The sequence below is a fragment of the Pristis pectinata genome, chromosome 12, assembly GCF_009764475.1.
Source record: "Pristis pectinata isolate sPriPec2 chromosome 12, sPriPec2.1.pri, whole genome shotgun sequence".
Lineage (NCBI taxonomy): Eukaryota > Metazoa > Chordata > Chondrichthyes > Rhinopristiformes > Pristidae > Pristis > Pristis pectinata.
The window spans coordinates 12,622,193-12,634,569 of NC_067416.1; the positions used below are offsets into that span (position 1 = coordinate 12,622,193).

The 12,377-nt window shown below is 37.8% G+C and overlaps 1 protein-coding gene across 2 annotated transcripts in view; it reads left to right on the forward strand.

The window, feature by feature from the left end:
• Window positions 1-7,776: 7,776 nt before the first annotated feature.
• Window positions 7,777-12,377, forward strand: part of fam204a (family with sequence similarity 204 member A) — a 106,389-nt gene continuing 101,788 nt past the window's right edge. For both annotated transcript variants that reach the window (XM_052027393.1, XM_052027394.1), the window contains exon 1: window positions 7,777-8,002. The gene's annotated coding sequence lies outside the window, so the exon portion shown is untranslated. The remainder of the gene's footprint in view (window positions 8,003-12,377) is intronic.

The following is a 12,377-nucleotide window of genomic DNA, read 5'->3' on the forward strand; positions in this document are numbered from 1 at the left end:
GGAGGCTGATCCAGAAGGTTGTGTTGCTTGGCATTCAGTATGAGGTAGCCAACTGGATTCAACATTGGCTTAGCAAGAGAAGCCAGAGAGTGGTTGTTGTGTTCGTTGTCATTTACCATCTATATTAATGATTTAGATGATAAGGTGGTAAACTGGATCAGCAAATTTGCAAATGACACCAAGACTGGGGGCATAGTGGACAGCAAGGAAGGCTATCAAAGCTTGCAGCTTGGTCTTGAACAGTTAGGAAAATGGCAGATGGAATTTAATGCAGACAAATGTGAGGTGTTGCACTTTGGGCGGACAAACTAGGGTAAGACTTATACAGTGAATGGTAGGGCTCTGAGGTGTATGGTAGAACAAAGGGACCTGGGAATACAGGTCCATGGTTTCCTGAAAGTGGCATCAAGGTAGATAGGGTCATAAAGAGAGCTTTTGACACTTTGGCCTTCATAGATCAGGGCAATGAGTACCGGAGTTGGGATGTTACGTTGAAGTTGTACAGGACACTGGTGAGGCAGAATTTGGAGTATTGTGTACAGTTCTGGTCACCTACCTACAGGAAAGATATCAATAAGCTTGAAAGAGTGCAGAGAAAATTTATTAGAATGTTGCTGGGACTTGAGGACTTGAGTTATAGAGAAAGGTTGAATAGGTTAGGTTTATTCCCTGGAATGCAGGAGAATGAGGGAAGATCTTACGGAGGCATACAAAATTATAAGGGGCATAGATAGGGTGAATGCATGCAGGCTTTTCCCCTTAAGGTTGGGTGAGACTAGAACTAGAAGACATAGGTTTAGGGTGAAAGGTGAAATATTTAAGGGGAATCTGAGGGGGAACTTCTTTACTCAGATGGGACTTGGCAGAAGATCAGGTCGGTATGGACTAGATGGACCGAAGGGCCTGGTTTTGTTCTATAGTACTCTATGACTCTATAATTGTCAAAATCATTTCACCCACTCTTGGTTATTGGAGCACTTGGGTATGGAGAAAGCAGGCAACACATTACAACTGGAATCAGGAGTTATTCTTACCAAATAAAAACAGAAAATGTTGGAAACACTCAGCAGATCTGGCAGCATCAGTGGAAAAAGAAGAGAGTTAACTTTTCAGGTCAAAGACTCTTTATCAGACCTGAAGCATTAACTTTGTTTCTCTTTCCACCAATGCTGCCTGACCTGCTGAGTGATCTCAGAATTTTCTGTATTTATTTCTGATTTCCAGCATCTGCAGTGTTCTGATTTTCATTACCATCCTAATCGAGGTGAATTCCTGCTTATTTTCCTTCCACATTTGTTGTTTCCAGGCAACCTTACAGATCCAGGCAGACTAATCAGCCTTGTATCTATCAAGTTGTTTCTAATATGGCAGTGAGATTAACGATAAAGTTATATCATCTTGCATATATCAACGTAATATTGTTCTTGCAAAAACTGTAGCAAAACTTGGGAAGTACAATATATCATTGAGCTGACAGCATAGCAAATTATTGTAAATGACACGAGAGCTCTTGATGGTGGTGGTCTCACACCACACCAGAAAAAGCAGTTTAACAAAATTAATTTTTAACAATTTTAATGTTATTAAGGAGCTAGTTCTAAATTATAGATTAAAAATATAATCTGTATTTGACAATTCCCAGACAGATTATCAGACCTTAGAATTTATAATATAACAGTTGTATTCTCTCAGATGGCAATGAGGAAGCGTACAGGAGTGAGATAGTTTGGCTTGTTGAGTGGTGACGCAACAACAACCTCGCACTCAATGTCAGCAAGACCAAGGAATTGATTGTGGACTTCAGGAAGGGGAAGTCAGGAGAACATACATCAGTCTTCATTGAGGGGTCAGCGGTGGAAAGAGTGAGCAGTTTCAAGTTCCTGGACATCAACAGCTCGGAGGCCCTACTCTGGGCCCAACACATTGATGCCATCACAAAGAAGTTACGCTAGTGGCTCTACTTTGTTAGGAGTTTGAGAAGATTTGGCGTATCACCAAAGACTCTTGCAAACTCTTGTACAGTGGAGAGCATTCTGACTGGTTGCATCACCACCTGGTATGGAGGCTCCAATGCATAGGATCACAAGAAGCTGCAGAGGGTTGGAGAATCAGCCAGCTCCATCATGGGCACAACCCTCCCCACCATCGAGGACTTCTTCAAGAAGCAGTGCCTCAAGGAGATAACATCCATCACTAAGGACCCTCACCATCTGGAATATTCCCTTTTCTCGTTACTACCATCAGGAAGGAGGTACAGGAGCCTGGAGACCCACACTCAACAATACAGGAACAGCTTCTTTCCTTCCACCATCAGATTTCTGAATGGTCCATGATGCCATGAACACTACTTTGTTATTGCTTTATTTGTACTACTTATTTATTTTATAATTTATAGTAATTTTGGGACCCTGCACTGTGCTGCTGCCTCAAAACAACAAATTTCTTTTCATATAAGTCAGTGATAGTAAACCTGATTCTGATTCTGATTAAGGAATTGAAGGGTACTTGAAATGGGCTGATGACCATCTCCAGTGACAGTTGTCTTCTGATTTTCTGGCCTTATCCCAATGGTCTCCATCTTATAACCTCAGCTCGATGCCATTAAACTCTGGAGCTAATTCTAACATTCACTGTCTCTATCTTCAAGAAAAATAATTATGCTTCTAAATCTATTGGACGTGGGCTAAATTCTCTGAACATATTTTACTGGATCTGAAGTGCTGCCACTATCTTCCACTGTCATTTACACTATTTTCAGATCTAGTAGTTTAAGATTGATGCTATACAGCACTCTGTAGAAGCTTAATATGTTTATTAACAAATATCATTATTCAAGGAGATGCTTAACCCGTTTATCAGTTAACTTCTCCACTAAAACACAAAATTAAATTCAGACAACAATTTTATGGTAATAAAATATACAATATAAGACTTGCATTTATAAGGTGCTGCTAACATCCCTTTCAGGACATCCCAGAATGCTACTGAAATACTTTTGAAATGTAGTTATTGTTGCATCCAAATTAGCTAGCTAAATTTTCTACATGACAATGGTATTTACACTTCAAGAGTATTTAATTTGCTGTAAAGCACTTTGGGAGTTCCCATGTCTCTTTTGTAAAGCAACTAATCCTTTCTCCCCCATTATGGCAGATAGCATCTGGATGGAAATGTTTGAGACAGATTGGGAGCAGGGGACCCTGACTAGTGCCCGGAATACAGCTATATTTCCAAGCCAAGCTTTTTAATATACCACATACATTTTTTGTCATTTTCTTCATTGTCATGCTTGCTAACGCACAGTAAACTGATAAATAAATCAGGTGAAAAAAATAATCCCTTGAATACATTTTGGCTCCTATGACCCTGCTTACAGTGACACATGTTGATTATTACTAGCTGTCCTAAAATGCCTCTAGAGGGAAACATTGCTCATCACAGAATAATTCCTGCTAACCTGAGTTATATATGCACCAAACTGATAAATTAGAGGACTGTTTTGTACATTTTGAGCTCCCATGTCACTGTAATATTTAAGCAGCTGCTTCTTCAGGCACAAAATGATATTAAAATGCATGTCTCTAATTTATGCATGAAGCCTCGGGTTTTGATTTTATTGGCGACTGCTATTTCCTTTTGAGGTGGAGAAGGGTTTATAGAATAGTCTTATAACCATTGTGCAGGTTCACAATTCTGTTTTGCTGTATTATCTAAGCTACACAGGAAAAACTGTAAAATGTCAACAGAAATGTACAATTGAATAAAGAGGCAGGAATTGACAAAAATGCACAGGTCATTTGGCAACTGAATAGAAAAATAGATTTCAAGTGCAGCACAGCTAAACTGTTAATCTGTCATTCTAATCCAGATTATGACCAAGCTTCTGTGCATCTCTGGATTTTACTGTTCTTTCTTTAATTTTTCAACATTTTGTGGTCTTCCTATTTCATCAGGAAAATGTTTTATGTATGATTTATGTCAACAATTCTGGAATCCTGTTGGGCAGGAGAGCGATGTAGTGTCTGCTTTCTAACAACATCATAATGACTGAACACTGAGTCTGCAGCAGAAACATGATATTTTAACAAGTATATACCTTTGTTGATGTGTACATATATACTGTGCCTTAATGAATTCTGAAGACATTACAAAACCACTTTCTTCAATTTGATTGATTGACTGTTTGGTATTCCACTAGATATATATATATATATACACACACACATATATATATGAAATAGCTTTGTTTGAAGAAAACATGAGATATTTGTGAGGATATAACATTTCTAGACTGTAGATAGACTTCAGATACTAGTGTGGCAGTCTATAACTCCATAATGCTATTTTAATGTGACACAGTATTAGCTACAGATCACATCAGCTCAGCTTCGAAGGAGAGTGCTTAGATGCAGGGTTGGGAGTAAATTTCCCTGCTATTTCAGCATACTTACATAAATAAATCCTTTCATGAGGCTATGAAAAGGAGAACAATTTAAAATTGTGAATGAGAGCAGGTGCTATGTGGCAATCTGGGCAGCTTTTGTGCAAAATATCGTTTAAGTATTTCTTAACAAGAGTGTATTGTGAAAGTTTGCTCATGCAAATTTTGCTTTAAAGAGGTGATGAGTGTGAAATGGCCCAGTGTGGGGCAAGGGAGAGATTTTCTGTTTTCAGTCTCCCACAGGTGGAGAGCGAAAGAGCCTAAGTCTTTCCAGCATTTTCTATTTTTATTGAATAATACGTTATTTTGCATGTTCTGGGGAAGATGTTGGTTAGTATTTTGGTGCTGTTCAATGATATTGGATGAGCAAATTGCCACTCATCTCTCTCCACTTGGGCTGGGTGATAATTCTTGTTGATTTGATGGCATCCTCCTGCCTTCAGGAGGACTTGGAGATCTGAAAGAATAACGCGGTGCATTAATCTTCTCTGCCTCAGGGTGGTGTCCTGCTAATGCTAGAATAATTAAAATTCTGCTCATTTAATAAAAAAGGATTATCAATATGTGCAGTCGGCATAATGGTGACTGTTCTCCATCTATTTGTCCCCAGTTCTGCTGGTGAAGCTGGACTGTGTTACTAAGGCTACATGGATGTTCTCCAGGTTAGAAGTGTCCTTCCAGTTGTTCCCATTCTCCCATTGTAACTTTGCTGGAGGTGTGATAAGGTCATTGCAGTGGTGCCGGAACAGGTCCAAGGAAAATCACAACCCACACTCCTTTTATCCAGATCGGCACCAGCTGGAAATTTACCAAGGCAAAATGACAGTATATATTTCCCAAGGCCACCACCATTAACTTAATGATGCATTAATGGAAACTCATTCTGGGAAAATTCTAGGCTATAACAAGTTCCACATCAGGCAGATGAGTTAGGCACTTGTTTTTGCGTCAGTGCACTTCAGAAAAATTAATTGGTATCGATATTCGTGGCTTCAGAACACAGCCTTATGATAAACCCATTTCGACTAAGAGAAAATATTTTGGTTCATTATTTTCAGTCTCCTCTGTAAACCAAGGAGAGGCAACAATAACCCATTCTTCAAAGATTAACTAAATATAGCATCCTAATTTAAGATTAGACAAATTAGGTCCTATGCAGCAACTTCATTTTAATCATTAAAAGGATTCATCATTGTACAAAATTTGATGCCATAAGAAACAATACGATAATTATACAAACTTTAGGAATTGCCATGTATTATAGCAAATCAAAGACATTATTAGAGGTTCCATTTTAGATCCTATAAGCTCCAAGAGATGTCAAGAATACCACAAATCTAGCACAAGAGGTCTCCATTACTTAGTAATATATAACATAAACCCACTTAACATATGACAGAAGGAGAGGAGGTAGCAGTGGTTGTGGGGTGTGAGGGTATTAATAGGGCACACAAAACTGTAATCAGAAGGAAGATTGTATCACTAGCCAATGTTACAAAGTCAGGGAAGGATCAGGCCATGGCTCTTTATTTCTCAAATCTACTTGCCCATAAGAAAAAAAGTATTTAAGTTTGCTCCAGAATTACAGCTCTTATCAGAATGAAACCAGGCCTGAAGCACCTTGTCAGCCATGGCTCAATGGCAGCATGCTCACTAGTGAGGCACAGGGTTATGGCACAACTTGAGTACAAAGTCTAGGCACCCAATGTCTATCAATTGGTAATTGATAATGGGTTTATTATTGTCACATGTACCGACATAAAATGAAAAGTTTTTTTTGCATGACATCCAGACAGATCATTCTATACTTAAGTACATTAAGGTAGTACAAGAGGAAAAACTATAACAGAATGCAGAATATAGTTTTACAGTTACAGAGAAAGTGCAGTGCAAGGGCCATGACGAGGTAGCTTGAGAGATCAGGAGTTCTTTATCGTATATCAGGTCTGTTCAAGAGTCTTATAGTAGCGAAATAGAAGCTATCCTTGAGCTGGTCGTATATATCCTCAAGCTTTTGTATCTTATGCCTGGTGGAAGGTGGGGAGAAGAGATAATGTCTAGGGTGGGAGGGGTCTTTGATTATGTTGGCCGCTTTCCCATTGAAGGTGTATCCATTAGCAGCGAAACTAAACTGGGGCTTTGCCTATTCTATCAGTGGTGTAAAAGATACTATGGGACAAATTCAAAGATTAGTAAAGGAGTTCTGGCCAATTTTTAAATCCCTCAGTTAATGTTACTTAGACAGATTAATTATTCACTATCTTACTGCTAGCTGTCTGTGCACAAAATGACAATTATGTTTCATGACATTGCAATATTGATTACATTTCAAGAGTATTCTGTCATTTGTAAAATGCTTTAGGGGGTGTGAAAAGCAACCTATAAATGCAAGTTTTCAGGAGTATTTTGGGATAGGCATTAGATGCTGATGTTGCGAGGAATGCCCAGGTCTTCATAAAAGAATACAGTAGTGTGCTTCCATGTTTTTCTCATTGGATGTCAGAAGAGAACAGCTGGGGAAAAATCAGCACAATTCCTTGTGAGCTCGCCTTTAGATACACAATTGCTCAAAAAGCTTGATCTACTGGCAAGAAGACAACATCTATCTTCGGAAAGAAATAAGGAGAGCTAGTGAGGGAAATACAATTAGTTGTGCACATGCAGCAAGCAACACTATTTTAGTAGATAAACTAAGACACATTTTTGAAGCAGTGAAGATAAAGCTTTGTTCTGCAACTAGTTATACTGAGATGGAAGTGGTAAGTGCTGATACTCAAAATGGAAAAGAGTTAGAGCACCCAATCATAATCGTTCAGAAAAGTCAATACGGGTTCATGCAAAGAAGAAATTCTACTAGAGGTTTACTTTTGTGCCTTGTAGTAACCTGCATTGGAAACTAAAATAATCTGTGTGTGACCTCTGACACAGCCATCAAAATTGAATGAGAATTGGGCTTCCTGTACCAAATGATGCTTGTCACCAGTACTGTGCTGTGTATCCTTACAAAGCACTTGCATTGCTGTGTAAGTGCAGAAGTTTAGCAATCAATCACTCTGAAGTATGGCATATTCAGTCATAAAACAGATATTTGATTAAAAAAAACAGATAATCGTGCCCTTTTAATAGTTCACGAATTTAATATCTTCAGGTCATGATAGTAGTATGTGAAGCAGGAAAGTTACATTAGTAACAATGAAGTTGATCACTTCTAAATTATTAAGTAATTTATCACAATATTGTTCTCACTTGTCAAGAACATTCCTGTAATAGGAGTTCACATTGAAACATTAACACAGTGACAAGGAAATGAATCGGTATTATTTTCACTGGAGTGAAAAACAAAGTTCCTGGCACAGTCCATGGTTGGGATGTAATTCCTCCTGTCAGCTTTACATACAACAGGTCTGATAAAAGTGGACACGGAGAAAGGCATAATTGCCCTCACAGGACTTTGGAAAAAGATGCATGTTTTAGGAGTTTACTGATGCAAGATGAAGATTTATTGGGAAAGCAGCAGCATATCACTGGTATAAAGCTCACTGGAGGAAATGAAGTAATAAGGTAAGAAGAAAAGGCAACACATTTTGAACAGCAACAATAAAACTAGAACATGCTAAGTGGAAATACAGTCCATCCGACAGCTCAAAGACATAAGCTTCAATGAAATTGGCATTCTCTAGCTGAAAAAGCCCCTATGCAAAACTTACAGAAAGTACTGGTCAGAAGTTTAAATGTTGCTACTTACTTTCTCAACGTGTTTAATATCTTCTAAGTAAATGAATGGCATTGGATTAGAAAGAAACACTTGCACTCATAATCGCAGGGTACTGCAAAGTGTTTTTTCAGCCAAGTTAATATTGCAATGTAGAAAGCGTGACAGTCAATTTGAACACAGCAAGCTCCCACAAAGAGTGCTAATGGCCAAATAATCCATTTCACTGATGATGATTGAAATATAAATATTAGCTGGAACAAAAAAAGTAAATGTCAGGAGCAGCATATGAAACAAGACAAGAGTACTGAAGTTTCTGGTTATAGCCTTTGATAACACTTGGCTCTTTATCGGAGATTAAAGTCCCTCTGTTATCCTTCATCATTCTTAATTCATTTTTTGTTACTATATAAGTTTGTACATATCTACAATGGAACTGAAGTTGAAGCTGAAAATACTTGCATTGTAAATTAGCTGAAAGGATTCAGTTAAATAGTATTTCACAAACAAAGCCAGTAAGAATAATATTCTACTCTTAAAAAAAGTATGGTTGTTCTGACAGCTTTCTCTTAAATGATAGTCATGATGAGTAATTAGCATTTTATTCAAACTTTATCAGTAGTATTGGCAGCTGAATTACTGTAAATTGACCAAAATACCAGCTGAGTCATGTTTCAACAATGAGTAACTGTAATGCAACACTTTTTTAATGGGTCATAGATTGCTCCCAGGGTAACAAGATTTCAATTTTTTCTTACATTTCAAATCAAATCTGATGCCAAATTAAGACTGACAGCTAAAAATATTATGTTTCTTTCAAGAACTATCCAAAGTATCTCAAAGAGCTTTATCCTTAAGAATTCAAATCAACCTCAACTGCTAATCTCCTAATCTCTAACCTTAAAACCCAATGTAACAATTGTATACCACAATGTTTGAGCTAAATGGCAAAATAAGTCGTCAGTAATAGCTGTGTTATTACTTAAACACATAAGTACAAGTTTCTGCAGGTATGGAAATATGTTTTAAGCAATAGTTACATACCATATATCACAAAACCAGATTTGCAATACTTTTAGAGTGAACCACATTAGAACTGTGAAACAGGCCATGGCAGAGAAACATTTTGATAAATATAATTTGCTATCAAAAAGAATGCATTCGATGTATGTTTATCAATATGACTTCTACTGCAATTTACAATCATATTATCACAACACTGAATTTACCACAAGTATTTTTTTAGAAACCTGCACTGTGCAAAATATTTAGAATTATTTTAAATTATATAAATGTGATAAAGAAAGAAAATACTGTTGCCTGGAGTTCATCTTAGGTCTGTAGCACTAAGCAAACTACATAGTCACCTTTGTACACTGCACTCTGCCTACAAAATTCAACCTATTAATTCTATTGAATTTCAAAAGCAGAGTACAACATGTTACTATGAAAGAATGTTTAACCCTTCCAGCAGGATCTGTATCTGATATGATACATTCATCAACACCTGCAAAAGGACCTCAAAATCTCAGTCTGCTGTGGAATCAATGGATGTGTGCTTCTTGTTACATGCCAACTTGAGCCTAGAAACTGGGTCACTTTGTTTCTTTCCCCATAGGAGCTGTATGATCTGCCAAGTATTTCCAGCATTTTCTGTTTAGAGTTTGATTTAAAAGCTGAAATGTGTATTCTCTTTGCTTCGTTCCCCCCTGTTTGGTGCTAATGAATTAGGAGCTAATGTGCAACAGTTTACACCTGCACACCACTGAAGCTTTCATAGATGGAGGAAGGGTGAAGGAGTTCCTAAGGGCATGTGTATAATAATTGACAGAGGGGCAGTAAGATTTTACACCATCATTGCATAAATCAAATTACAAATTCCATTGCTTCCATGTTCAGCTTTTCCCTATCAACCAGATGAGGGAATTATTATGCAAGGAATGAAAATTTCCCACCGCCAAAAAGCTTTAGATTTGTGGTACAGCCTGGTTCTCCAGTGAGTGCAATTGCATAGCTGTTACAATGCAGTAATTTGGGATGATGATGAGTGGGAAATTCATCTCATTTTTCTTTTCCATAAATCAAAGCATTGGGATCAATTTTAGCAAAATATATTGGATCCAAACCTAACTGAACTAACACAGCTCAGACTTGTAATCATAGCTCAGTTAATGCTTGCCGCTTCAGTTGGCTCAACAAGGAATATTTACCCAATTGTACCTCAGGAGTGGGACTACACATAGGACATATCAGATAGAAGTAGCTGCTAACATTAGTGCCAGTTTATTTCCAACCCAGAGGAAAATACCTCTCAGGAAAAAGACAGTTCTGTCAGATACTTTGCACTTTTGAGGGCACAAGGTAATCCAGTGTGGGGAAATTTCAAATAGATATCTTAAAAACATAATTACAAATTAATTATGCTATGAGAAAGTTATTTACAAAGGAGTTTGACCATTGGGACCCTTCAGATAATCAAACTGATAAAAATAAATAGGAGTAAATTAAAATCTTTCTGTTTGGAAAATTGATTAAATATTACTGTTTAAGTAATGAAGTATAGTTTCTTTGGTTAAGAACCAGTTAATGCATTCATATAAAATCATTTTGTACATTATTTTAATGAAATTATTCAACTGGTTTATTTCATTTTCAACTGATTAGCATTGCATTAAAATAATGCATAAATAAACTTGAGGTTAATGTGTTAACTATACATTATCAGGGAAAATTAAACCCTTGAGTGTTGGTGATATTATTAGGGTGAAATTCGCTAAAGTAATCAAGCCTAAAAGTGTGAGGGAGCAAAATTAAAATATACAGTTAATGTTTAAGGACCCTCAGGAGAATGATTATCTCCACTGATATTAATTTAGCGTTTCAGCCTCACTTATTCAAGCTACAGTGCCATTGATATCATCAGCATTCTCAGCTGTTGAAGGGTTTCTCAGTGGTATCAGTAGCCACAATGCAGAGTTTAGCCTTGTTCTCATAATTGCCCATTGCCTAGTGCTGGTTCCCCTTCAAGCAACAGTGGCACTAGGAAATGCTTCAACATAAAGACTTCACTTTTGGCTTCTTCAATTAATAACCTCTGATATGAATGAGGAAATTTCAGTAGATAGGCATCACCTGAGCATTAATTCAGTGCAAACTCTTTCAGAGTTGATGTGTGGAAAGCAAATGCATGCTGTCTGCGATTCTGAGTTCAAGGGAATCTTGCCACCTGATAAAAACTCTACACTCTATCTGGCTTCTGCTTCCCTTCCAGTGAAAAAGAAATGAGGACATAGTCCCTTACAAGGAGAGAATGCCATTTGGTGGAAAGATATGTCCACAATATGTAGGCACTTTAGAATCAGAATTAGAATCAGAATCAGGTTTATTATCACTGACATACATCGTGAAATTTGTTGTTTTGCAGCAAGACATAAGGACATAAAAATTACTATAAGTTACAAAAATAAATAAATGGTGCAAAACAGGAATAACGAGGTAGTGTTCATGGGTTCATGGACCATTCAAAAATCTGACGGTGCAGGGGAAGAAGCTGTTCCTGAAACGTTGAATGTGGGTCTTCAGGCTCCTGTACTTCCTCCCCGATGGTAGGACGTGAAGAGGGCGTGTCCCGGGTGGTGAGGGTCCTTAGTGATGGATGCTGCCTTCTTGAGGCACCGCCTCTTGAAGATGTCCTCGATGGTGGGGTAGGTTGTGGCCGTGATGCATCTGGCTGAGTCTACAACCCTCTGCAGCCTCTTTCAATCCTATGCATTGGAGCCTCCACTGGAGGCAGTGATGCAATCATTCAGAATGCTCTCTACTGTACATCTGTAGAAATTTGCAAGAGTATTTGGTGATTAATCTACCTAAGTTTTGCAATTTCATTCTGGATTTAAGCATCATGGGACTAGCTTAGATGGACATCTTGGTTAGCATAGGCCATTTGGGCTGAAGGGCCTGTTTTCATGCTGCCTGACTCCATGAATCACTGGCAAGATCTCATTCATTGTCTATCCTTAATTGCCCTTGTGTAGAGCACACATCTCCTACTATGTCTTGAAGAGATCATGTGCAGTTGGAACGTCCAATGGAACACTAAGAGATGATGAAATGGAGAGAGATTAAGTCTACAGCCCTGAGCTGCTCCACCACTAAGTAATCATGGCAGATCTGCTTCTTCATTCACTTTTCTGACTGATTCCCATTGTTACTTTGTTCCCATAG